Below are 25,396 nucleotides of genomic sequence, written 5' to 3' on the forward strand. Positions count from 1 at the left end.
TCCTGGACCAGAGTGCCCAGGTGCAGAGAGACTAGCATTGGAGCCAGGAGCCCCTGGGGTAGGGGGATCTGGTGACGGTCGGTAGGGGTTCCAGCCAAGGTTGGCAGCACAGTTGGCTGGAGGCAAGGGGAGGCCAAAATCAAAGCCAGAAGTAGGCTGAAAGGCTGGCAGCTGGGGATCTTACCAGGTCTGGCAAATTCCCTTGTTCAGGAATGGTCAATTTCCCATGGTGCTAGGCCAGGGAGGTCCCACCTATAGTAGTTAAAATGAAATATATTCATAGAGCACACTGGAAAAGACATTTCCTAGTCTACATTCATTAAATATAGGTATGGCGCCATACTAAGGACTAAGACTCCTAATTCCAGGTACTTAAATGCATTCCTAAATTTAAGCATGTGATTAATCCCACAGAAGTTGGTGAGTCAGTGCCTCAAGGATCAACTCTCCCCTTGATGTCCTGGTACAATTGTCATCACATAGTTATAACCAAACGTTGTCCTCTTTGTATTATGTACTTGTAGCAACACAAGAATATTCCTTAGCTTAGTGCAAACATTTCTTAGAATAAAGTCTTATCTTACCATCTACATATCTTAGGTATTTCTGAAACTTCCATTACTGACACTATCTTTGGCAATACCAGATTGCTCATCACTGCAGTATCTAAGGACAGGTAAAAAGTATGACTGCAATCACTCCCCATTTATTTTGTAACTAACCTATACAAAACTGTGTTGAGTCACTGCTTTATACTAGCAATGTCCCAGGCCTGCCAACGGGAGATACAAAGGGGGTGCTTGCCCAGCAATTTAAAGGGGCCCAGGGTCCTCTTGCTGCTGCTGTAGCACTGGGGCCGGAGGGACCTTGCATGGCCAGAGGGTGAGCTGGGACAGCAGCCCCCAGCTGAGAAGGCAGAGCCAGGGGAAGGAGCCAGCTTGGCTGTGGCAGCAATCACTGAAACTGTATAACCATGTGGGTAAGCAGGGAAGGGAGAGCCCAGCTGGGAACAGAGGGTGAGGGGGACCAAGGTGGGAAGAAAAGGAGGGACCCAGAGCTCTGGGCATATAGCCAAGCATGAGAAGCGGGAAGTAAGAGTCAAGGGGGTCAGAGGAACCCGGGCAGGGAAAGGAAAAGAGCAGAGGGGTGAGAGCAGAGGTAGGCAGGGATGACGAGGAGAAAGGAGATAACCAGGAGGGTGGCACAAGACCACTGGGGGCAGAACTGTGCAGCGGAATGCTGGGGGGCAGAGAGGGTAAGGGGGGCACAAGACTGCTGGTGGGGACAGAGAAGAGAAGGAAGGGAACCTCCTGGCATGTGGGGGATGGGAGTATGACCAACCAGGGGGTCCTCTGTTTGAGAGGTGGTGCTTGGGGTTTTTCTTGGTGGCGAGAACTGTGGCTCCATCTGAGGGAGGTGGATGTGTTTTCCTGGGGCTTGGAATTCCTGTCAGCTGGCCTGCATGGCCTTGAACCAGAATCTTGAAAGAAAATTTGGATTTGGATCAGCTCATACCTCTCTCTACTTTAATATTCCCCTCCCCTCACACACATCTTTTCAAGCCATTCCAAATTAAATGCCCGAATTTGGGGATCAGAAGAACTGGGTTTGTAAAATGGATTACAGAGCCTCAGTTGTAATGATACTAGTGGGTGCTGATAAAATAAAATGGAACCTTTTGAAAGGAATAATTCTGTGTAGACAATAAAAACTTGTAGGGCATTACAAGTAAAAATGCAATAGAAAACAAAATAGTATTAAGAGAGACCAATTAAATGAATTTGGGTTCTGTACACTATGAATTGTTCTCAGTGCCATTGTTCGCTGCCTTGTATATAACCACACATTGTTTTCTATGTAAAATCACTTGAGATTCTCAATGAAAAGATAAAATAGAGAAGCAGCGAACACATCTTCAAAGAACACATGCACCAGAAATAGTTCTATTTAAAACAGAATAATAATAGTGTTGTGGGTGAATGCTGCATTTCAGAGTTTTCTGTAAGTGGAGAAAAGAAACCATATGAAAAGAAAGGCAAAAGACTACATACACACACAAAAGATAGAAATACCATGTGAATGAATAGCTGTTACAGATTCAATATAGCAAAAAGATGGAAAGACATCAGTGAATCAAACTGCGGGAGCACACACACACACACACACATATATATGTGAAATCCTATACCAAAAAAGTAATTTTAAAGACAAAATTAGTAGAAAGCATTTCACAAAAGAAAGGCTGTCACTCTTCTATATTTACCTGGCGACAGTTGTATGACTGTTTTGCTCCAAAGTTCTGTTCCACAGAGTGTGGAACAGAGCAAGAATGTGAAAATCCCAGAGCAAATCATCAGAACCCTACTGAAGGTGCTCAGCGCACTGGAAAATTCCCCATCTAGGAGCTTTGTGGAAACATGCTCTACCAGAGTGGGGAACAGTGCAGCAGAGTAGCTGCTCGATACTGCAGGGACAACCTGACAGATTTCAGGGTAGAAATACAAATAAATATATAAATGAAAACTGCAATTGAGTATTAAATCAATTTTGGGGATTTTTGCATGGCTGCCCCCTTCTTCCAAAGTGCAGCTCATGGGGGGGAAAGCCAGCATCAGCATGAAGCCAAAGTTAGAGTGACTGGTTGTCGGAAGAGCAGTAGTATGGAAGGATCAGTATGCTGTACAGACGCTTATAAATCTAAACAAGCCCGGGGTCTTATGGCCACATCTGACCTGCCTTCTCTATCTGATTACAAAACTTTCTCCTCAGGGTAGAAGACAATGGAATGTTCTGAGTTTAAAAATATATTGTGACATAGCATCTCCAACTCTCTGGGAATTTCTGAGACAAAACTGATGTCATTTCTGATTTTTTTTTTTTTTTTGTTACTAGTTGTAGCTAGGGATGTGAATGGCTAACCTTAATGGGTGAGGCTTACCGGTTACGGTTAACTGGCGGGGGCCGAAGCAACTCTTGTCTATAGCAGGCCCAGCCTGGGTGCACTGTGGGCAGGGTCGCGCAAGCCTGTGGCGGTTGCCCCAGCCTGCCCTTATGCAGCATCGGTTAACCTGTTAATCTTAAACATTTAACAGGTTAACTAATTAAACAGGATTTTACTTCCTCTTAATGCATTCTAGAATCATGTTTGCCTTTTTGCACCAGTGTCATGCTTGACTCTCATTTAGTTGTGGTCCCTTTCTGCAATACTCCTCCCTAGACAGTCGCTTCCCATTCTGTATGTGTGAAACTGATTGTTCCTTCACAAGTCTTGACTTGTTTGGAAGTAACTTGCATCTCTAGGTCAAAAAGATAGTTCTTGATTGTTGGCAAATGGATGCTCTGTCAAGTGAGGTAGAGGAAGTGGGTCAGTAGAGGTGGATAGTTATTGGATGGTTGAAAAGAAGTGAGGTTGTGGTCATTCCAAGTATGCTGCAAAGGAAGAACATTTCACACAGTTGGGCTGTGTCTACACTGGGCCAATTATTCCGGAAAATCAGCCGCTTTTCCGGAATAAGCTGCGAGCTGTCTACACTGGCCCTTGAATTTCCGGAAAAGCAACGATGCTCTACTGTACAAAATCAGCCGCTATTCCAGAAAAACTATTCTGCTCCCGCTCGGGCATAAGTCCTTATTCCGGAACACTGTTCCGGAAAAGGGCCAGTGTAGACAGCCCAGTAGTCTTTTCCGGAAAAGCGTGTCTACATTGGCCACAGACGCTTTTCCGGAAAAAGGGCTTTTCCGGAAAAGGAGCGTCTACATTGGCAGGCTCCTTTTCTGGAAAAACTGAAAACGGAATAGTATTCCGTTTTAAGCATTTCCGGAAATTTATGCCAGTGCAGACACATCCTTGTAGGGTACACTATACCCAGCAGATTTGAGAGTGCAGTGAGAAAAATACAGGACACTTCTTGAAGAAAACTATTGATTGTATTGATATGGACAAAACTAATACTGGTGCAGAGGTCTCCTACATCAACTTCTTTGGCTTCATGAAAGTCCATGAATGTGACTACCTAGTTTTCTGCTAACACTATATAGAATTGTTAATGTACAGGTTATTGGTGTAGGAGATTCTTGCCTTAGCAAAGCATTGATCTTGGCACACAAAATCTCTGACATCCTCATTCATATCTGTCTTTGGAAAAGGCTATAGAATTCAAAATAAAAGGTTCCCAAATTCATTGGGAAAAAAAATTATCCTCTCAGTCTGTAGAGGCTTGATTTTTTTCAACTTCGGAGCCAACATTGGTCACCCATATGGAGGAATCTAGGTAATATTTTTTCTGAAGCATAGTGAATTAGAACATGTTGATTTTACAAAGATAAGAATTCTGTAATCAAGGAACATTTGTAAATGGTATTAGAGCAATTTATATCTGCCATGTGCCATCTCTTCTCCAGAAATGCTCTCTATGGATTAAATGTCCTTTAATGCAATTTTGAATAGTTATATGTCACACTGAAATGGAGATTGAAATGTTTAGCTTTCTATAGACTGAAATCATGTAAGAGATTGTTTGCTAATACTTAATGTCATATCCCACTGGGACAAACATCACTTGGCTTGTACTAAAAACAATACAAAACCGTTAATGTGTTTCCCTGAACAGTGAATGTTTGTGGTACATATTATGAAAAGACCATTGGCAGGAACCAAAAGAGCATAAAAAGCTATTTTTCCAATGTACAATTATTGCTAAGTTTCTTTCCCCTCTGTTTTATTTAACAAACCAGTTACCAACCTCTTCCATGCTTCTGACATTCCTATAATTGCAAAATATGGCCAGTTACTGGTTCAGATTAATGGCACTCCATAAGCAGCTTAACAAAGTTACTCTCTTCTCCATATAAAAATGTAAGTAATTATTTCATTACATTATGCCCGGATAAAACTTGTTTTTCATAGTGTTAGATAAAAATTTCATACCTGTAAACATCTGAAAACAAAAGATCCTAATTACCATACATTTCAATAATGAATATTAATATATACACTGATTGGCATAAAGTGGTCTAGACATGTCCCCTTTATACACTGCCCTCACATTTAATAATTATGTATCAGGTCTCATTAATTTGCACCAAGTCATTCAACACTAGTCCTATTCTTTCCATGCTCTCTCTCTCTCTCTCTCTCTCACGCGCCCTGTAGATATAATACACAGCACAACTATCCCAATTTATTCTACGTTACCCATTGATTCCACTTGCACACAATGCCCCCTTCCAATTACACATAGCCTATTATTCTGTGCATCCATCTCTGCACTACATATCTAACCATTCTGTATGCATCTATCGTGACTCTCAGACTTGACCACTCTATGAATTTTCCCTACAGGTTTACAGACTCTTCCACGCATCTGTGAAGAAAACCAGACCTGACTAGCTGTTTTTCTCCATTCTCCTGTTTGTTAGGGAATGTCAGTCAATCAGAGCTACTACATGCATTCATGGAAAGTCTAGACAGTTAGCACAGGTAGCAGGCAGAAATCCAACCTACAAATTTCCAGATATAAGCTGCTTTTCCCAGCACAATGGAGAAACAGCTCCCTGTTACTTAGGGTAGTGAAGGAGCGAAGATGCTCTCTGACCTCACCGGAGAGTTCTCAGTAGCCAATGAGGTCCAAGTCAGGGAGTGAAGCTTCTGGAACCCCCAGCTGTCCCCAGAGGATGGCTTCCTCCTTTGCACTTTCCAATGTGATGCACCCATCCACTCACATAGCCCTGGTCTACACTAGGACCTTATTCTGAAATAACCCCCCAAGTGCGAATTTATAAGCGGTGCATCCACACTACCAACCCCATTATTTTGAAATAATAGGCTATGGAATTTGAACCCTGTATTCCTACTTTTCATGAGGAGTAACACTAATACTGAAATAGTAATTTTGAAATAACGTTAGTGTGGATGCTCTGGTGCCGTTAATTTTGAACTAATTGGTCTCCCAGGAGGCCTCCCACAGCTCTCCAGAGGGGTTCCTGAGGCTCTAAGTATGAGGAAGTACATCCACATTAATGGATCCTGTCTCAGACTAATTTTAGTGCTTCCTTGTAGTGAGGACATGCTAATTTGAATTTGTTAAATGGGAGTTCTTAAGTCAAATTTAGTTTCCTAGTATAGGCATGGCCATATGGACCCTATCTCACTGTATAATTCCACCCCACTGTGCTGCTGCCCCAATTCCTCCATAGGATGCTGCCTGTCCCAGTCTTCCTTATGAAGCCTACTCCCCCCTCATTTTGCTTCTGCTGTCTCAAGCCTCTAAGCTAACACCAGGTCCACAACCTTACCAATGGTGTCTTCAGAAGGGCCTTATGCCTTTTCTCCTCCCATCGCACTGACTTCAGAGGTGTCTGTCTCTCCCTCCCCAACTTGTAGCCTAAGAGGGAGCACCAAAAGAGGATGCTGTATCTCTAAGATAAAATAGAAGAGCAGGGGACTTCAGAGGAAGGGACTTATACCTAGATGCACAAAGGGAGTTAGTCTGAGCTTCACAATGCCTAACTTTTACAGACCTAGGAAATCATTGGAATTTACAAAGCCTAACTAGGTCTTTAGGTTCCTTTGCAACACATGGGCCAACACATGGGCCTTTGAATGTGACCCACAGAAATCTGCACACTAACAGGGAGTTGTAGCGAATGGGAGATGCCAACCTGAGAAGTGTGAGCTAAGCTCTACCACTCTCATGGGAAGAGGCTCCAAAGTCCAGGCTCCACGTAGGCACTTATTTCTGCTAGCAATTCATAGCGAGAGAGCCTCTCTTGGAGTGAGGTGCCTATACTGATTTTGCAAAAAGCCAGAAGGGAGCAGCTCCTTCATGAATTTTAGCTTAGTGTACTCATTTGGGATGTAGGAGACCCGTGGTTCAAGTCCCCCTACACCTGGGAGAAAAAGGATTTGAGTAAGGAACTGCTACATCTTAGGTGAGGTATCCAGCCACCAGATTATGAGATATTCTAATGGGAGACTCCTTCAATCTCTCCTGTATGAGAGAGAATGAAGGATGGGTATTCTTTCCATGCAACTACCGGGGAAGTACTCGACTATGTCTACTTTACTTTTGCCTGAGCACCAACTCAGCTCTCTAAGGGTAAGTGGAGACAGAGTTTCACCCACTCCCCACTGATTTGCTTGAGGAATAATACCAGTGGCATAGAATCTGGTCTCCCTATTCATGTCCAAAGTGAAAGGGAGAGTCAATGCTGGCCATATCAGGGGGTCTTTCTTGTTATTACTGCATTGCATGGCTGCACTATGGCAAGGCATGCTTTGTTCTTACAAGCTTAAAAATTCAGAATTGCGGTTACAGTTCCTTCTCAGGTTCCACCTGAGGCTGTGAAGCTATGCACTACCCCTTACTCTGGGCAACTGAGCCTTATTTAATATTATTAGTTTTCATTAATTCTAATAATTGCAGAGAAAGCATTTTCAATGTTTTATTTAACTGTATATTTTCCGTTAAAATAATTCAACTATGAAGACAAAAGAACATTGGTTTGTGCATTTTACTTCTTAAGGATGTATAGAAATGGCCTGGAAGTGGATTTGAGATTATTTTGCTTGTTTGTTTTCTAACATTAGAAATTCATGCCTATCTCCTAAATTAAGGACTCAGAAAGTTCAAAAGATACAAAAAGCCCTCCAGCAAAAAAACAGAAAAGACTTTATATACTTTTTAGTTGAAAGAGAAAACAAACACATCCCAGTACTGTAAAAAAACCCACCACACACCCAGCTGGCCTTCTTTAAATATGATAGTGAAGCAGAACAAGACAAGACCTATTATTTTCTCTTTTGTAGGTAATCTTTAACATTGCACATTTTTGTTAGGATTGTGTATTCCCAGGATCAATTATGTTTAATGTATCTTCTGTGGATATTATAAGGTGCTCATCGCTGGCATATCTTGCTCTTGGATATCTGATTTTTTTATCTGAGTGGCAGGGATGAGGCCTAGGCCAGAAGGGGTTAATGCTACATTGTAGGCAGAGGAAGTTCCACCCCTTTCGCTGTAGCGAGCATGCTCAAAGAGCTGGGTCAGTATAAAGGGAAGCAACTCAGTTCAGTCAGGAGGGATGCTGGAGAGGAAGGATGTATGGTGGAAGCTCCTGCTGAGAACCAGATGCAGACCTGAGGACCCCGAGGATGTGAATAAGCTTCAACAGCCAGTAGAGCACCAGGGAGCAGCCTGAGAAACCTGGAGATCCTGATGCTTCATGGACTGACAAAACACCAACTACAGTAGGAAGTGACCAAGGGTGGGTGGGCAAGTGGTATCTCTCATCTGGGTGAACTCACTGTATTCTGCTGGGATTCCCTGCTAAACCACTGGCAGATAGCTCCACCATTACCAAGACCTAAAGCCAGGGCTCCACCTGGACTGCCAGCCTCTTCATTGATGGTGCTATACTGACTCTGGCTATTGGGCCACACTGCCCTGAGGTACAGGAGTAAGTGCCTTCACTTTAAGCCTTAGATTGTGAGGATTATGAGGCCTAGAGGCCAATTGAGGGTATGTCTACACTACCTCCCTAGTTTGAACTAGGGTGGTTAATGTAGGCAACCGGAGTTGCAAATGAAGCCCGGGATTAGGCTTCCTATTCCAAACTACCTAGTTCGTGCCGCATGCAGCCGCGGGCACGGAGTCCGAACTAGCGGACATTTAAAAATGTCAGCGCCCGACAATATGCAAATGAAGCCCGGGAAAGTCAAATCCCGGGCTTCATTTGCAACTCTGGTTGCCTACATTAACCACCCTAGTTTGAACTAGGGTGGTAGTGTAGACATACCCCAGAGAGTTAACCAGGGCTGGCCCACAACATTTTGGCACTTGAGGAGGGGAGCTCAAATGATGCCCCCATGCCTCCTCGCTTGGACCAAAACTTTGAAAGGTTTCAATTCTGCCTTCTTCCTGTTCTACTCCTCTCATGGCACTCCACCATCTCTGTGCATCTAGAGCAGAGAGAATACATATGCACCAGCAGCAGACACAATTTTCTAAACTCTGGGTCCCAGTGGCGCCCCCCCGGCCATATTCTGACACCTGAGGTGGCTGCCTCAGTTCGCCTCATGGTAACGCCAGCCCTGGAGTTAACTGTGGTGTCTACACATCCCTCCTACCCACATTCATACAGGATGGGGTGTGTATATATATCACAACAACTGGTTTCAAATAAAAGTATTTAAAAGGTTAAGGTTAGAACAAAATATATTACTGTGGTGTGCTCAGTGTGGGCGTGGAGAAATCATGGCAGGTTAACCAAGCAATTTTGCCAGCTGATTTCATTTGAACAAGTGAGCCACCAGTGTCTTAACACTTTCTACTTTATCTCTTAGTTCATGTCTTGTAAGTGTCAACAGAATAGATTTTCTATCATGGCAATGCATGTCACCCAATTTAACATAAGAGCTCTTGGAAGGGGGAGGATGGTAAGCCAGTGGTATCAATTATTTAATTTCTGAGAAATGTATGGCTATAATGGAGTTAACAGAGATGTGGTTATCCAGCCACGACACTCTGCCCTTGGTGAAGGCTTCTATTCATATTATCCACAACAGAATTTTTCCTTTTCTTTCCTTCTTTATTGTGTTCTTTTAAGCACACACTGTATTTTAGCTATTATTGCTTAGAACTCTCACTGACATACAAATGTTCTTTCTTCTCCAAATTCAGAGTATTTTTTAAATATAGAAGGGATGTCTCTTGTATAGATGGAATACATTATTTTCAATTTATTTTCATTTCTGATTTTAGGACATTTTCTTTACTCCCTGCATTATTGCTTAGCTTCAACTTTTGCCCTAAACCTAATTTCACTCACTTATAGCTTTCCCCTAAAGTTCCCTTTTGGACTGAAACTTTAAATACTTGGTCCATTATTCCAAAGTAAATTTTTATTTGAAATGTCATAAGCATCATCTATTTGTCTAATTTTGAGTTTTCCATGAAGTTTTGAGTTTTCCATTAAATGGATGTTTTTTCAGCAATTAAGACATTTACAGATGTTTCTTTTGGACTCTGATAATTGAAAAACAGTTTTAACACTTCAGAATGATGCATACAGAGCTCTGATTACAGAATAATACCTTTGCCATTTATTGTAAATAGTTTTAAAATAAAGTTCTGCATGTTAGAGGCATTGTTAAACAATTTATTGAAAGAGAAGTGATGAGAAGCTGTGCACAGTGAAATTGCTCCTTACAAAATTGAAACAGATGATTTGTTTTCTGTAATTACATTTAATTACAGTTTTTAAATAAATAAAATTATGTGTAAATCTTTTAACGCTATTTTTGCTGTTCAGAGAGTGCACACCTGCCTCATTTATTACACACCATCCAGTCTATCTTAATTTTATACAGATTACCTAGAAGTATTGTATTGAGTATTATAACCAGCATGCTGAGGATCAATTTTTCTTTTTACCCCCATGTAAATGATGTATTGGAGCATAAACTTACGTGGGCAAAGACCCACTTCGTCAGATGCATGTCTGACGAAGTGGGTCTTTGCCTACGAAAGCTTATGCTTTAATACATCTGTTAGTCTATAAGGTGCCACGGACTCCTTGTCGCTTTTGCAGATCCAGACTAACATGGCTACCCCTCTGATACTTGACCCCGTGTAAATGTAAATTCATTGTCTTCAGTTGATTTACTCTGACTGTACACAATTTTAGTTGCAAACTGAGAGTAGAATGATGACCATTTGCTCCAAGACCTTACGAAATTGCACGTAGCTACTATACTCTGGGAAGGAAGTTCAGAAAGTTAGTCACAGGGTATGTCTAAACTACAGCACTAATTCGAACTAACTTAGTTAGTTCGAACTAAGCTAATTCGAACTAGTGCATCTAGACTAAAAAATTAGTTCGAATTAGCGTTTTGCTAATTCGAACTAGCATGTCTACACTGAGTGGACCCTGAATTGATGTTAAGGATGGCCGGAAGCAGTGCCGGCAGGGCATCAGATTAGGACTTAGATTGTGGAGCTGCTGCCTCAGGCTAGCCGAGGGCTGTGCTTAAAGGGACCTGACCCCCACCCCAGATAGACAGTCCTCAGGGGTTCCCCGCTTGCAAAGCGGTCCTGGCTTGGAGTGCCCTGAGTGCCCACACTCGGCACATCACAGCACTCGGCCATCAGCCCGGCTGCATTTGCCGCAGGCTGCCATCCAGAGGGGGGTCAATCAAGGGGCTTCAGGAGAGCTTCCACCCCGAGAAGCCAACAGAGCTACTCCAGTCCTCCCCATCGGGGGCTCGTACCCCATTCCTCCCTCACCTCCTTCCACTTACCCCTCCCTAGCCCCCCTTCCTGATGTACAAAATAAAGGACATGTGTGTTCAAAAATAGAAACTCTCTTTATTGAACAAAACTCGGGGAGACTGGGAAAAGGAGGTGGGAGAGGGGAAGAGAGAGAGTGGGAGAGGGGAAGGTAACTAAAATGATCAGGGGTTTGGAACAGGTCCCATATGAAGAGAGGCTAAAGAGACTGGGACTTCTCAGCTTAGAAAAGAAGAGACTGAGGGGGGATATGATAGAGGTCTATAAAAGCATGAGTGGTGTGGAGAGGGTGCATAAAGAAAAGTTCTTCATTAGTTCCCATAATAGAAGGACTAGAGGACACCAAATGAAATGAATGGGTAGCAGGCTTCAAACTAATAACAGAAAGTTCTTCTTCACAAAGCAAATAGTCAACCTGTGGAACTCCTTGCTGCAGGAGGCTGTGAAGGCTAGAACTATAACAGAGTTTAAAGAGAAGTTAGATAAATTCATAGAGGTTGGGTCCATGGAGTGCTATTAGCCAGGGGGTAGAAATGGTGTCCCTGGCCTCTGTTTGTGGAAGGCTGGAGATGGATGGCATGAGATAAATGGCTTGGTCATTGTCTTCGGTCCATCCCCTCCAGGGTCCCTGGGGCTGGCCGCTGTTGACAGACAGGCTACTGGGCTAGATGGACCTTTGGTCTGACCCAGTACGGACATTATAAACTCAGGGCTCAGGGTCGGGGGTCTCAGTGGACCACTTTGATTTTCATGCAAACCTGCTCCCAGGTGGCCAGGCTGGCAGCTACCCTGCCCTAGATGGCCACTTTCCTGTGCCTAGTGCGGAGGTCGTGGATGAGGTCCACGATCTCCGCACTAGACCAGGCGGGCGCCCGTCTCTTGCGGACCCGGGCAGGCTCCTGGGAGCAGCCAGCCTGGTCCCGGGAAGAGGGGGAGGGCTGGGAGGCAGCGGGTGGCTGGCTCGAGCCGTGCCAGGTGCAGGGTCTGCTGGCTGGGTGCTGGCAGGCTTGCACCTGGCACGGGCACCGTAGCCAGCCCGTGCCCCTTTAAGGGCTCCGGGGCTGGGAGGGGGGCAATAGAGTTTCCCTGGTGGTGCCCAGAGTGGTCACCAGGGAAAGCTGGGGAGGGCTAGCCTCCCACTAGTTCGAATTAAGTGGCTACACAGCACTTAATTCGAACTAGCTAATTCGAACTAGGCGTTAGTCCTCGTAAAATGAGGTTTACCTAGTTCGAATTAAGCGCTCCGCTAGTTCTAATTAAGTTCGAACTAGCGGAGCGCTAGTGTAGCGCCTATCAAAGTTAATTCGAACTAACGTCTGTTAGTTCGAATTAACTTTGTAGTGTAGACATACCCACAGTTCCTTCCTTCTAGGGAAACATTTACTACAGTCTTTTACAAGGTGTAAGTTACCTCTCCATCATGCTAAGCCAGCTTTGTTCCAGCCAAAGCACTGTATCTGTCCCTCACTGCCTGCTTGCTCGAAAGTAGGAATAACCATCCCATTAAGCCTACTTTCCAGCCAATGCCTGGACTTGCAATCCAAGCAGATAACACAGGAAGTGAGGGGACTCTCATACATGATCCAGGGTGAAGCATAGATCATTTTTAATTCACTGTGCTCTATCCAAGCTGGACAGTAAATGTGAAACAACAGTATGGGACCATATAATTAACTATATTGCAACACATGCGCATGGTTGCAGAAAAGAGAGATACTCATCCTGTGCAGTAACCAGGATTCTTTGATACGCATGTCTCTGTGGGTGCTCTACTCTGGGTGGTGGTGAATCTTCGCACTGGTGCCCGGAGATTTTTCTAGCAGTGCTCTGTCATGCTGAGCATGCACCATGGTGCCTCCTCATGCCACTGGTGTCTGTTAGGCACACGCGTGGCGCAGCTCCCTCCATTCCTTCTCTACCCTGAGTACAGTCCAAGAAGAGGCTCCAAAGCAGGGGAAGGAGGGAGGGTAATGGAATACACATGGGGGGACACATCTCAAAGAACTCCCGTTACTGCACAGGGTGAGTAACTCTCTTTTCTTCTTCAAGTGATGTCCCTGTGCGTGCTCCACCCTGGGTGACTACAAAGCAGTAGTTGTGTCATGGAGGCAGGTTTGGAGCCCTGCTAGTTCAATTGATAACACCACCTGTCCAACCGCTATGGAGGGAGCAATGGTGAAGGTAAGAGCATACCGTTTTGCAAATGTGTGGTTGGAAGACCAAGTGGCTGCCTTGCAAATGTCCTCCAGAGGTACGTTCTTGAGGAAAACTGTTGCGGAAGCAATGACTCTGGTAGAATGAGCAGTGATGATATCTGGTGGCTGCTATTGTGAACGGTGAAGCAAGTGTGAATACAAAATGACATCCATTTGGATATCCTTTGTGAGGAGATGGCTTGACATCTGGATCATTCTGAGAACAATAAGAAGAGTGTGGTTCATTTTCTCTCTGATTTTGTCTGATCCAGGTAGAAAGCAAGTGCTTTTCGAATGTCCAAGGTACGTAATGCCCCTTGAAATGGATCGGCATGTGGCTTAGGGAAGAATGCAGGTAAGCATATGGGTTCATTAATGTGGAACGGAGATGGGACCTTGGGTAGGAATTTGGGGTGTGGCTGAAGGGTTACCCTGTCTTTGGAAAACACTGTGCACAGCGGGTCTGCCATTAGTGTTGCTAGCTCATCAACTCTTCCGCATGAGGTGATGGCTACCAAAAAGGCTACTTTCATGGAGAGCTGTAGCCAAGAGCAAGTTGCTAAGGGGCTCAAAGGGCAGTTTAGTTAAACTTTTGAGGACATGATTCAGATCCCAGGCGGGAATTGGAGGCTGTACTAAAGGGAAAGTATTCTGGAGACCCGGAAGGGTGTGAAAAGAATGAAGTGCCATCATTGGGTCTATGGAAGGCTGCTTTTGTTGCTGCATGAACCTTAACAGTACTGAAAGAGAGGCCTGTTTTTTCTTTTGGTTCGAATAGGTAGTCTAATATGGTGGGGATGGGCACAGTGTGGGATGGTTGCCTTTGATCCATTCCGAGAACCTCAGAGTTTTTCATGTGGAAAGTTTTTCATTTGGACTCTCTTGTACTGTTAATTAGTATGTGTTTTACTTTTTCTGAATAGGTGTTTTGGGCATTCTGGAGCCATGAAGGAGCCATGCGTAGAGGTGAACTCTGTGTGAATTGGAATGGAGAACCTTGCTGTGATGTTGTGTGAGGAGGTTGCATTGTGGGGGAAAGATGTGAGGACCCACTATCGCTAATCGGTGCAGGTAAGGGAATCAAGTTTGCCTCAACCATGCTGGTGCAATCAAGACCACATGAGTGTGTTCTTGCCTCATTTTTGTGATAATCCGACGCATTACAGGAATTGATGGGAATGCGTCTAGGAGGGTCCCATTTTAGAGAGAAAGCATCTCCTAGAGATCCTTTTCCCAGGGCTGCTCTTGAGCAGAACAGATGGCATTTTCAATTGGCTCTGGTTGAGAATAGATCAATATCTGGCTGTCCCCATTTGAGGAAAACTTCCTTGAGGGCTTGAGAGTCTATTTCCCATTCATGATGATCTGGGAAGATACGGCTGAAGGTGTCTTCTGTCACACTGAATATCCCCGGGAGGTAGGTCAGGGATGGATGTGGTGTGTAATACACCAGTTCCATAGTCTCAGGGCTTCTATAAACAGGGAAGTAGACCGGGCCCCACCCTGCAGGTTGACATAGTACAGGGGTGGCCAACCCATTCTGGGCAAAAAGCCAAGATATCAGTGGATCCAGCACGAAGAGCCGGGACAAAGTTGTCAAACCAAAACAAAAAACTAAAGGACTGCCCCTTTTGCCCCTCTAAAAGGAGCCCCTAATCACATTTGGTCAAAAAAAGCTCTACCCCTTTAAAAAAATGCTTTTAACTGCATTTAGAGAATTTTTAGACACATCAGGCTCCCGCCGGCTGATGCCATATTTAATTCTACATCTTTAATGGCTGCGCCGGATGGCTCCCCTGCTCACATCCGCACAGGGAGCCGGGAGGAAAGGGCCATTTTGGAGGGTGTGGGGGTAGCTTACAAGCCACGGCGGGGGAGGGAGAGCGAGCTTTGCGAGCTGCACCCTGGGTGGGGGTAAGTGGTGAGTCAAGGGACTAGTCGACTTACATCCCTAGTTAGGTACACAGGTACCAGTCACATGAATGATAACCATAAGCAAGAATTTGAGACCTGCATATCTCAGGACAGGAGTCCCCTCTGCATGTATGCAGACCCACAAAGGTCACAAAGCAGACACCCGAACTAAAAGTCCTAGGCTGCACTTACTCGGTTTGACCCATCCTGGTAGCACAGGCTATCACTGATACTATTCTTTACATTTTAATTTGCACAGAGTGGACTTAGGCCCTGATTCCTCACTCTGACTTGTGTGGTCATTTATAAGACAATAAGAACAGCTTTACTGGGTCAGACCAAATGTCCATCTAGCCCAGTAACCTGTCTTCCGATGGTGGCCAATGCCAGATGCCCCATAGAGGGAGTAAAAAGAACTGATAATCATCAAGTGATCCTTCCCCTATCACACATTCTCATTTACCTGAGAATAAACTGGATGCAGAACAATGCCAGATCTGAATTTGTATAAAAGCTGCAGAAAACAATGTCCACACTGGGACCTGTTATATATGTATTTATGGAAGCTGTTGCCTCTATCAGTGTTCTGATTTTTCTTAAGTTCTTCTCAAACTCGTCTACTGGTTATTCCAAAAAATTAAGCCAGAGAAATAAGGAAGCATTCTTGTAATTCCTATGAATTCAGAACTTTGAATTTATCCCGGCTAAACCATGATGTTAGATCAATAGGCTCACTCTAATCTAAAATCTTATTATTCTAATCCTGCCTTTTTCCTTCATCCTTTCTTATTGATTAAGCAGTTCCTGCATTTTATTCTAATGCAATAATACAGTAATGTGAATCCAAAGTTTCTGGGGATGCCTTATTACGAAAGGCTCTATATAAGCCTACTTTGATGTTATTTATTTATTTTGCATGTATAAATACTCTTCTTCATTCAGCAGGTGTTCCTCACTTCTGGTCAAATGTGAAGTGTTTAGATGATTGCTCAAATAAGCCTGTTACATAATTGGGATCTTGTCTTTGATCTCCACCAATCCCAGAAAACACATTCTTAGTTGATTGCATTATTGTCTCATCTCCTATGCCTTGGTGATGTATTATTCACAGCAAAATCTTACTACTTTATTGCCTATTATGTTAATTTACAAATTCCTTTTTATTTGCCTTATATATTTTTAAAATGTAATCATTTTACAAGGAGATAAGTGGAGAGAGTTTCAGATGTTCCCTATGGTCCTAAAGGAGTCCTTTAGGACTGGAGTTTTTCCCCTTTTCTCCTTCCTCTCCTGATTGTAGAAATGGCAGGCTGAACCAGGGATACATACTCATCAGGCAGACATAGCTTGGTTTCATGTACCTCAAAAAGAATCCTCCAGAGCTTCCTGCAAACAGATTTTACCTCCTCTTATTTGCTAATATTGCCCCCACCATCTTTCTTGACTGGCCGTATGATGACATCTCTCTCCATCAGAGGTGGTCTGCAGTGTTACCGCATCCACCCACTAAGTGGAGTTTCTCTTCATTAAAGAGACAGCCTGCAAATGCAGACAGCTTTATGTGTAGCTTATGTGAAGACTGCAGACTTCATTAATGTCATGTAATCTAATGGTTCAGCTATAAAAGACCCCTTAGATTCAGTCTCCCTTCCTCCAGACATCTCTCTAGACATCCTCTTCCTTCCACTGGCTTGGAGTGGGGAGACAAGATGGGATTCAGAGTTCTCTCTGCTCACTAGATCACTGTATTTATGAGGTAAGTCACTTCTCCTTTCTAAGTCTCTTTTCCAAATCTGTAAGATAAATTCTTGAGGCAACCTATTAGAAGCTACAAATATCATATATCATATTCACTTTCACCTTTCATCTATAGTAATTGTTATTCCTCCATTTTACAGGTGGAGATACTGAGGCAGGCGGGTTGAGCATCCAGAACTCATAATTAAGACAGTGGAAAATCTGGGTGTTAAGCACCTCCAAAAATTAGATCCCAAATGACTTTCTGGGGAGCAGTCTGGCTTAGGTAAAGGACTGAGATTCAAGAAACAGGTCCTGAATGAAAGGTGATTTAACTTTCATTTTATTTCAACTTTCCAACTTAAAAACAAATTAACATAATTGGTGTGAATTTTAACACATTTCTGTTTCATACCCAAATGGATAAAATTGATCCATTTTTCTTTTGCAAATGGGGTGGATTCAGAAAAAGGCCCAATTTTGTTCTCTGCCATCCCTGCACCTCCACATTAACAATCACATCACTGGATAGCTGGTTCCAGTTTTGACTCATTGCTTGTAGCAACCATTAGACTTAATCATAGTCTATCCCCCAACACAATGTTCCTGACCAGTGTGAATATAGTGTTACCCCCTGAGATCCATGTCAGAACTTTGTTGTAAAAGCATGCTAAAGGTCAGGAAGGCCAGTGGCCAGTACCCATTTGGCTAGTACAATTATCAGTCAAACCTCATCTGCGCTTCCCTATCATCTCCACAAAAATGCCTTTCCACACTGTTTAGGGAAGCAATACAAGACTACCATTTCAACCATCGTACAAAAAGGGTCACAGACACACTCATATGTTTTCCATTGCCAGTCTATCATATAGTTCTATAAGCAGCTGGGAAGTAAAAGAAAAAAAAGCAGGTGTTCTTATACATATTGAACTGAATATAAGTAATTGATTTGTTCTCTTTATATAAACTATTTGTTTTGCTGTTTCCAGCATTGTGAACGAATAAGGTCCCTGTTGTTAATAATGGAAACATTCTCCAGATTGCTTTATCCAGTCACTGCTGACATCTGAATTTCATATCTGTCACAAGATCAATGAATTGCAATACTGCAAGGCAAAGCCACTAGAAATTAGGTTCTTTGGCAGCAGTATGGCATGCTAATTGCAGTCTGTTATTATAGGATAAGGGCGTTATTTAAACTCATCAGTATTCTACCACATTAAAGACTCCTATGTTTTTACAGATCATTACAAACCATGTTAGACATTACCAGGAAAAAAACAGAATTTCAGTCATTCTATGAAAGCCTGTCATATTTTTGCAATGAAACAACTTGCTTAGCTACTGAAGCATAATGTGTCAACAAGATGGAATTCCACTTTCTAGAGGCTAGAGTACCCACTCAATAGAAGAAAGCAATACATGATTACTGCCTAGAGCTTGTGGCATAATGCTAGCGACTCAGCATTTAGCAATAATGGAAAATGTCTGTCTCATTTTCATTCCCCTTGAAAAAAATCACAGTAAGATGTCCGGAAACACTTCTGGTAGGAGTCAGCTCCTTAATCTCAACAATATCCTCAAACATTACCTTGTCCATAATAATATATTTATGGTGGATTTTCTTAAAAGCACAAATGTAATAAAATGCAGAAAAAGAACAGAAATATAAACTATAGTAATGAAGAGTGGCCATTCAATTTTAGTAGTAGTTATTGACTGTCTCCCTGATTTCCACTTTAAAGCTTCACAAATGACATACAAAAAGCCTTGATATCTTTTTGCTGTGTTTTATATTTTTTCTTTTGTTTTTTACAATCTCAGTGCTACTATGAGATCATATCTAAGGTAACAAGCTCTATCCTCACTTTTTCCCACATCTTAAAACAAAGGCAAAGTTTCAGATTGTTGCATGTAAAGCTCTTTGGGTACATCTACACAGCAGGGCAAAAGTCACATTAAGCTACGCAACTTCAGCTACGTCAACTGTGTAGTTTAAGTTGAAATAGCTTAATTTGGCTTTGGGTGCTGTCTACACAGCAGGAAGTAGAAGGAAGAACTCTTCCTTCGACTTCCCTTATTCCTTGTGAAATGAGGGTTACCATGAGTCGGAGTAACATGTCCTCCAGCTGGATATTATTTTGAAATAAAGGCTTGTAGTATAGACATGCACTATGTTATTTTGGAATAATGTCAGTTATTCCAAAATAACCCTGCTGTGTAGGCGTACCCTTTGTTACTCATTATCTGGTTATAGAGCTTAGTGATTTGGAAAAATCCATTTAATGGGGCTTGCCAATAATTTTCTGAAATACAAAAATAGGTATGACTGTCTTTTGTATTTTTAAATATCTTTAAAATATCTAATTTTACATGTTCACTAGTGAAGTATAATGGCAAACAATTTAACTGAACACTTATTTGTAGCTCCCTATTTGAAATCCTTACGCAGATTTAAAATCATTCCTGATAAGGTACCGCATATGAAAATCGCCCTAAAATAAGATGGCTTAAGCATAAACGCTGCCTCTCAAATAAGGAGCATACTAACCAGCAAAATGTACTGAACTTTGTCTCAGTGAATGTTTATAAGTGACAGATATGTAAACTCAAATCTGTTTTCTATTACCTGCATTTATATTTTGGGTGGGTTTTTTTGATGCTGTATTTTGATGCTATTATTCTTAAGATTAGAGCTGGTTGGAAATTTTTCAGTGGAACAGTTTTCTAAAAGAAAATGCTGAGAAGCTGTAGACCCACTGAAAGCTTTCTAAAGAAACTGGATAGGTAGCAAAGAAGGCTGCCCAGCGGCCGTTCAGCAGGGAGCCAAGTATCCTGGTTCACTGAGCTCCCAGACTCCCCAGCTGCCTTCCTGACAGGCTCCCAGGCTTCCTGGGCTCCAACGGACCCCACAGAATACACTGCAGATGATGTGTAGACTATTTTGATTGCTTTTGGAATATGCTTCCTTAACTATGGAAAAATAATGAAGAACTTCTTCAAAGAATGTAACCGATGCATGCAATACCTAGCTTTAATTATTTTGGTTTGCGGAAGATAAATACAACTACTAAGGAAGATATTGCACTTGAATACAATTTATTTTCCAGTAAATACTTGCAGTCCTGCAGTCTTAAAATTCCACCTGCCCCACAAGAAGGGCATGTATCTTTTGCAAGAATTCTGTTAATTCAGTGGGAGTTTCTCAACAGAAGAGAAAATCTGCTGAAGAACGGGGGAATTTTAGGACTCAATTTCTGTATTCTTGTTTCAAGTGTATGGCATTTCTCATGTTACTAGGAATACATGTCACATAGTAAGGTTGAGATTCTCACTCAGGTATTCTGTAATCAGCTGAGGAGGACAGGAGGAAGGGCTACAAAGATAGCCCTTATGATTACCTTATCCTATAGCCATTTACACTGCCAGCCTAGTCCTCATAGTTTACAGCAGCTTTACAGCTGGCTGGCTTTGGCCAGAAACAGAAAGGTCAACAACCAAAGATCCCTAGAGCATAGTAGTACTCAGGCTAGCCATGCTCCGAACATGCATGTTACGCCAAGGTGAAGGCGAAGAGAGAGTCTTACATTATAGCTATGTTAGTTCTATACTATCTAGGGATTTCCTTCCCATTCTAAGGGAATCCCTGTCTGGCTGGATGTGATGACTTAAAATACTTTACTTTACTGCTGAAGTGATGCACAAAGGTCCTTCTCTTATGAGAGAATCTGAATCTAAAATATCACTTCTACTTCTCACTATAATAAATTAAGATTAATGATATGAATTCGTTAGGAGTGTAGAATGTATGTGTAAACAAAAGCATCCATTCCCTAGGATCTCAGTTCTAACCTTATCAGGTTATCCGTTTTTAACTCCAATCTTTTCTTTGATATATAGAAAGGAAGCAATATCCTAGGATAGTAGAAGAAAAGACAAACATGTTTTATTTATAGAGATTTCTTGGGCCTTGATTAACACAGCTTTTTCTGTACCCAGGCCCGTTGGTACAATCTGTAATGTCTTTCATATTTTGTTGCTGTTTTCTTGTATTAAACATGTCAACATTTTACATCTGAGCAATAAAAGAGAGAGAGATAGGTCTGTTGAATAGCAATGCAAGCAGAATAACAGTGCATAATGCTAATACCTTGGAAAATTAATTAATATTTTATGAGTAATAAAAAAGTGGGAAGGATTAGCCAAGACTGAAGGTCAGCCAGTGGCACCACTACATTTCTCATTGTTCGTAACTGAGAAAAAGATTTCTCCATAACATTTCTTCAGTTAAAAATAAACATCTTCAGATTCACATTTGGTTTAAAAAGATCATAGTCTAATTGCAACGGATACTGAACAGAAGCATATAAAAAGACAATTAATGCCTTCAGTCCCAAATGCACAATGCATTTGTCTTATGATGCTTTTTGGAACTTGGAAATTGTATATATGGCATACTACTACATGCAAAAGAGACTTGTGCCAAATTTTTCTCCTTTTCTTCGACTGTGGTAAAGAAAACTTATCTGTGACCCTGACTCTGAAATCACGTAGCTTACATACACGAAGACTACACTTTCTGTTTCAGAAGGTTGAAAAAGCTACCAGAGGAGAAGCTGTTCTGGATTTGGTTTTAACAAATAGGGAGGAACTAGTTGAGAACTTGAAAGTGGAAGACAGTATAGGGGACAGTGATCACGAAATAATAGAGTTCATGATCTTAAGGAAAGGTAGAAGGGAGACCAGCACAATTGAGGTAATGGATTTCAGGAAGGCAGATTTTGATAAGCTCAGAGAACTTGTAGGTAAAGTCCCATGGGAAGCAAGACTGAAGGGAAAAACAACTGAGGAGAGTTGGAAGTATTTCAAAGGGACGTTGTTAAGGGCCCAAAAGCAAACAATTCCGCTGTGTAGGAAAGATAGAAAATATGGCAAAAGACCAGCTTGGCTTAACAAGGAGATCTTGCACGATCTCAAAATAAAAAAGGAGTCATATAAAAAATGGAAACTAGGACAACTAACAAAGGATGAATATAGGCAAGCAACACGGGAATGCAGGGGCAAGATTAGAAAGGCAAAGGCACAAAATGAGATCAAACTAGCTACAGGCATAAAGGGAAACAAGAAGACCTTTTATAAATACATTAAAAGCAAGAGGAAGACCAAGGACAGGGTAGGCCCACTGCTTAGTGAGGAGGGAGAAGCAGTAACAGGAAACTTGGAAATGGCGGAGATGCTCAATGACTTCTTTGTTTCGGTCTTCACCGAGAAGTCTGGAGGTGTGCCTAACGTAGTGAATACAAGCAGAGAGAGGGTAAGTTTAGAAGATATGATACACAAAGAACAAGTTAAAAATCACTTAGGAAAGTTAGATGTCAGCAAGTCACCAGGTCCTGATGAAATGCATCCCAGGATACTCAAGGAGCTGATAGAGGAGGTATCTGAGCCTTTAGCTATGATCTTTGAAAAATCATGGCAGACAGGGGAGATTCCAGAAGACTGGAAAAGGGCAAATATTGTGCCCATCTATAAAAAGGGGAATAAGAACAACCCAGGAAACTATAGACCGGTCAGTTTAACGTCTGTCCCAGGGAAGATAATGGAGCAGGTAATTAAGGAAATCATATGCAAACACTTGGAAGGTAATAAAGTGATAGGGAATAGCCAGCATAGGTTTGTGAAGAACAAGTCATGCCAAAATAATCTGATAGCTTTCTTTGATAAGATAACGAGCCTTGTGGATAAGGGAGAAGCGGTGGATGTCATATACCTAGACTTTAGTAAGGCATTTGATACGGTCTCGCATGATATTCTTATTGATAAACTAGGCAAATATAACTTAGATAGGGCCACGATAAGGTGGGTGCATAATTGGCTGGATAACCGTAGTCAGAGAGTTGTTGTTAACGGTTCTAAATCCTGCTGGAAAGGGATAACAAGTGGAGTTCCTCAAGGGTCTGTTTTGGGACCCGTACTGTTTAATATCTTCATCAATGATGTAGATATTGGGATAGAGAGTACGCTTATTAAGTTTGGAGATGATACCAAACTGGGTGGGGTTGCGACTTCTTTGGAGGATAGGGACATAATTCAAAATGACCTTAGCAAGTTAGAGAAATGGTCAGAGGTAAACAGGATGAGGTTTAATAAAGAGAAATGCAAAGTGCTCCACTTAGGAAGGAACAATCAGTTCCATACATACAAGATGGGAAGCGACTGTCTAGGAAGGAGCATGGCGGAAAGGGATCTAGGGGTCATAGTGGACCACAAGTTGAATATGAGTCAACAGTGTGATGCTGTTGCAAAAAAAGCAAATATGATTCTAGGTTGTATCAACAGGTGTGTTGTAAGCAAAACTCGTGAAGTCATTCTGCCGCTCTACTCTGCACTAGTTAGGCCTCAGCTGGAGTACTGTGTCCAGTTCTGGGCGCCACATTTCAAGAAAGATGTGGAGAAATTGGAAAGGGTACAGAGAAGAGCGACAAGAATGATTAAAGGTTTAGAGAACATGACCTATGAAGCCAGGCTTCATGAACTGGGCTTGTTTAGTTTGGAAAAAAGAAGATTAAGGGGGGACATGATAGCGGTTTTCAAATATCTAAAAGGGTGTCACAAGGAGGAAGGAGAAAATTTGTTCCTCTTGGTTTCTGAGGATAGGACAAGGAGTAATGGGCTTAAAGTGCAGCAGGGGAGGTTTAGATTGGACATTAGGAAAAAATTCCTAACTGTCAGGGTGGTCAAATATTGGAATAAATTGCCAAGGGAGGTGGTGGAATCTCCTTCTCTGGAGATATTTAAGAACAGGTTAGATAGACATCTGTCAGGTATGGTGTAGATGGAGCTTGGTCCTGCCTTGAGGGCGGGGGGCTGGACTCGATGACCTCTTGAGGTCCCTTCCAGTCCTATTATTCTATGATTCTATGATACACACTAAGATCCCTAGGTCATGGCACAGACTGCATCGCATGACTCTTGCCATGTGAGTTTGCAGAAAACATAATCTTCTCTAAGGATTTTGTTTCCTGAATGGTGATTGAGAGAAAATATCAGAGCCCTGATTTTTGCCCTTGTCTGTCACATGTTGGTGTAGATTTTTGGGGAGTGCTGAGAATGTGGCTCATAGACTGGGTTAACATTTCCAGTCTTTGCCTTGGTGAAGTGTGTCCCTTCACAATATCAAGTCACATAATCTGGTCAGTAGCTACTAAAGCAGAGAGTCCTTAAAAGAAATCATAACAGCTTTCTGAACTGGTTGTTATACTAAGCCTTTAAATTAGGTACATTTTATTTACAGAGCAACTGCAGATTCAAAATAATGAAGAATGAAGCTACAGCCTGCAGCTTGATTTTTATCACTTTACGATAGAGAGTAGAACAAAAATTATTTGTGATTTTAGTCTTCTTAACCAATCCCAAAATTTAATCTGAGGCATTACTTTTCATTTAGTCATTCTTGTTTCACATCACTTTTCCAACTCCACCCTTTATTTTGTAGTTTCGTTCAGAGAATCTGGGGAACTCAGTGTTTTACATGCACCACTGCACGGATGGATAGGAAGCTGTACCAAGGTCGACAGATGCTAACCTACTCACAGAAGACAAGTTACTGTAACTTCCTAGTTCAGCAAACAATTATTCTTCTATGCTATCAATTTGTGCAACATCAAAACCGCAGTAAAAAGTACATTTTCTACTACAACAAGGTAACAGCATGTTACAGTTTTATAAATATATATATTTTCCCTCCATCCAGCACCTGCATGGATTTAGTAATAATACCAGGCACAGGTGGATTCCCTTGGTACCTACGTCAGTTAGTCACTTCAACCTATCATTTAGTAGGGCCTTTTGTGTATAGAACTTTTTCCCCTCAGCCCTTTTTTTTTATACAGTGATAATTTTATTTTAAAAAATGACTGATACAGCTAGTTCAACCTCTTAGCACAACATATTTTCCAATGCTGCTTATTTTATTTTCATAAAAGTACCATTCATTCTGCACATCCCTAGTTAAAAACAGTTTTTATGAAACAATAAAGCACTAAGGTTTCTGCATTAATCTTCATTATGTTTCTTAAAATACTCACAGAAACAGTGTCACTGAGGTATCATTGACTGGCCACTCTTTCTCTCCCCCTGTCTAATTAAGAAGGGTGGTATTCATACAATAATAAATAGTTTGTGCTAGATCTTATTCATATTTGCTGAGTGCTGGGAGAAAAAAAGTCAAAGCTCTTGGCATGTCATTTGCACAGTTCAACT

General features: G+C 42.1%; 1 protein-coding gene across 4 annotated transcripts in view; it reads right to left on the reverse strand.

Annotated features, from left to right (window-relative positions):
• PRKN (parkin RBR E3 ubiquitin protein ligase) overlaps positions 1-25,396 on the reverse strand; it is a 1,204,231-nt gene that overhangs the window by 155,709 nt on the left and 1,023,126 nt on the right. The window lies entirely within an intron of this gene.

The sequence above is a fragment of the Pelodiscus sinensis genome, chromosome 3 (genome assembly GCF_052426305.1).
Source record: "Pelodiscus sinensis isolate ZL-2025 chromosome 3, ASM5242630v1, whole genome shotgun sequence".
In the NCBI taxonomy this organism is placed as follows: Eukaryota; Metazoa; Chordata; order Testudines; family Trionychidae; genus Pelodiscus; species Pelodiscus sinensis.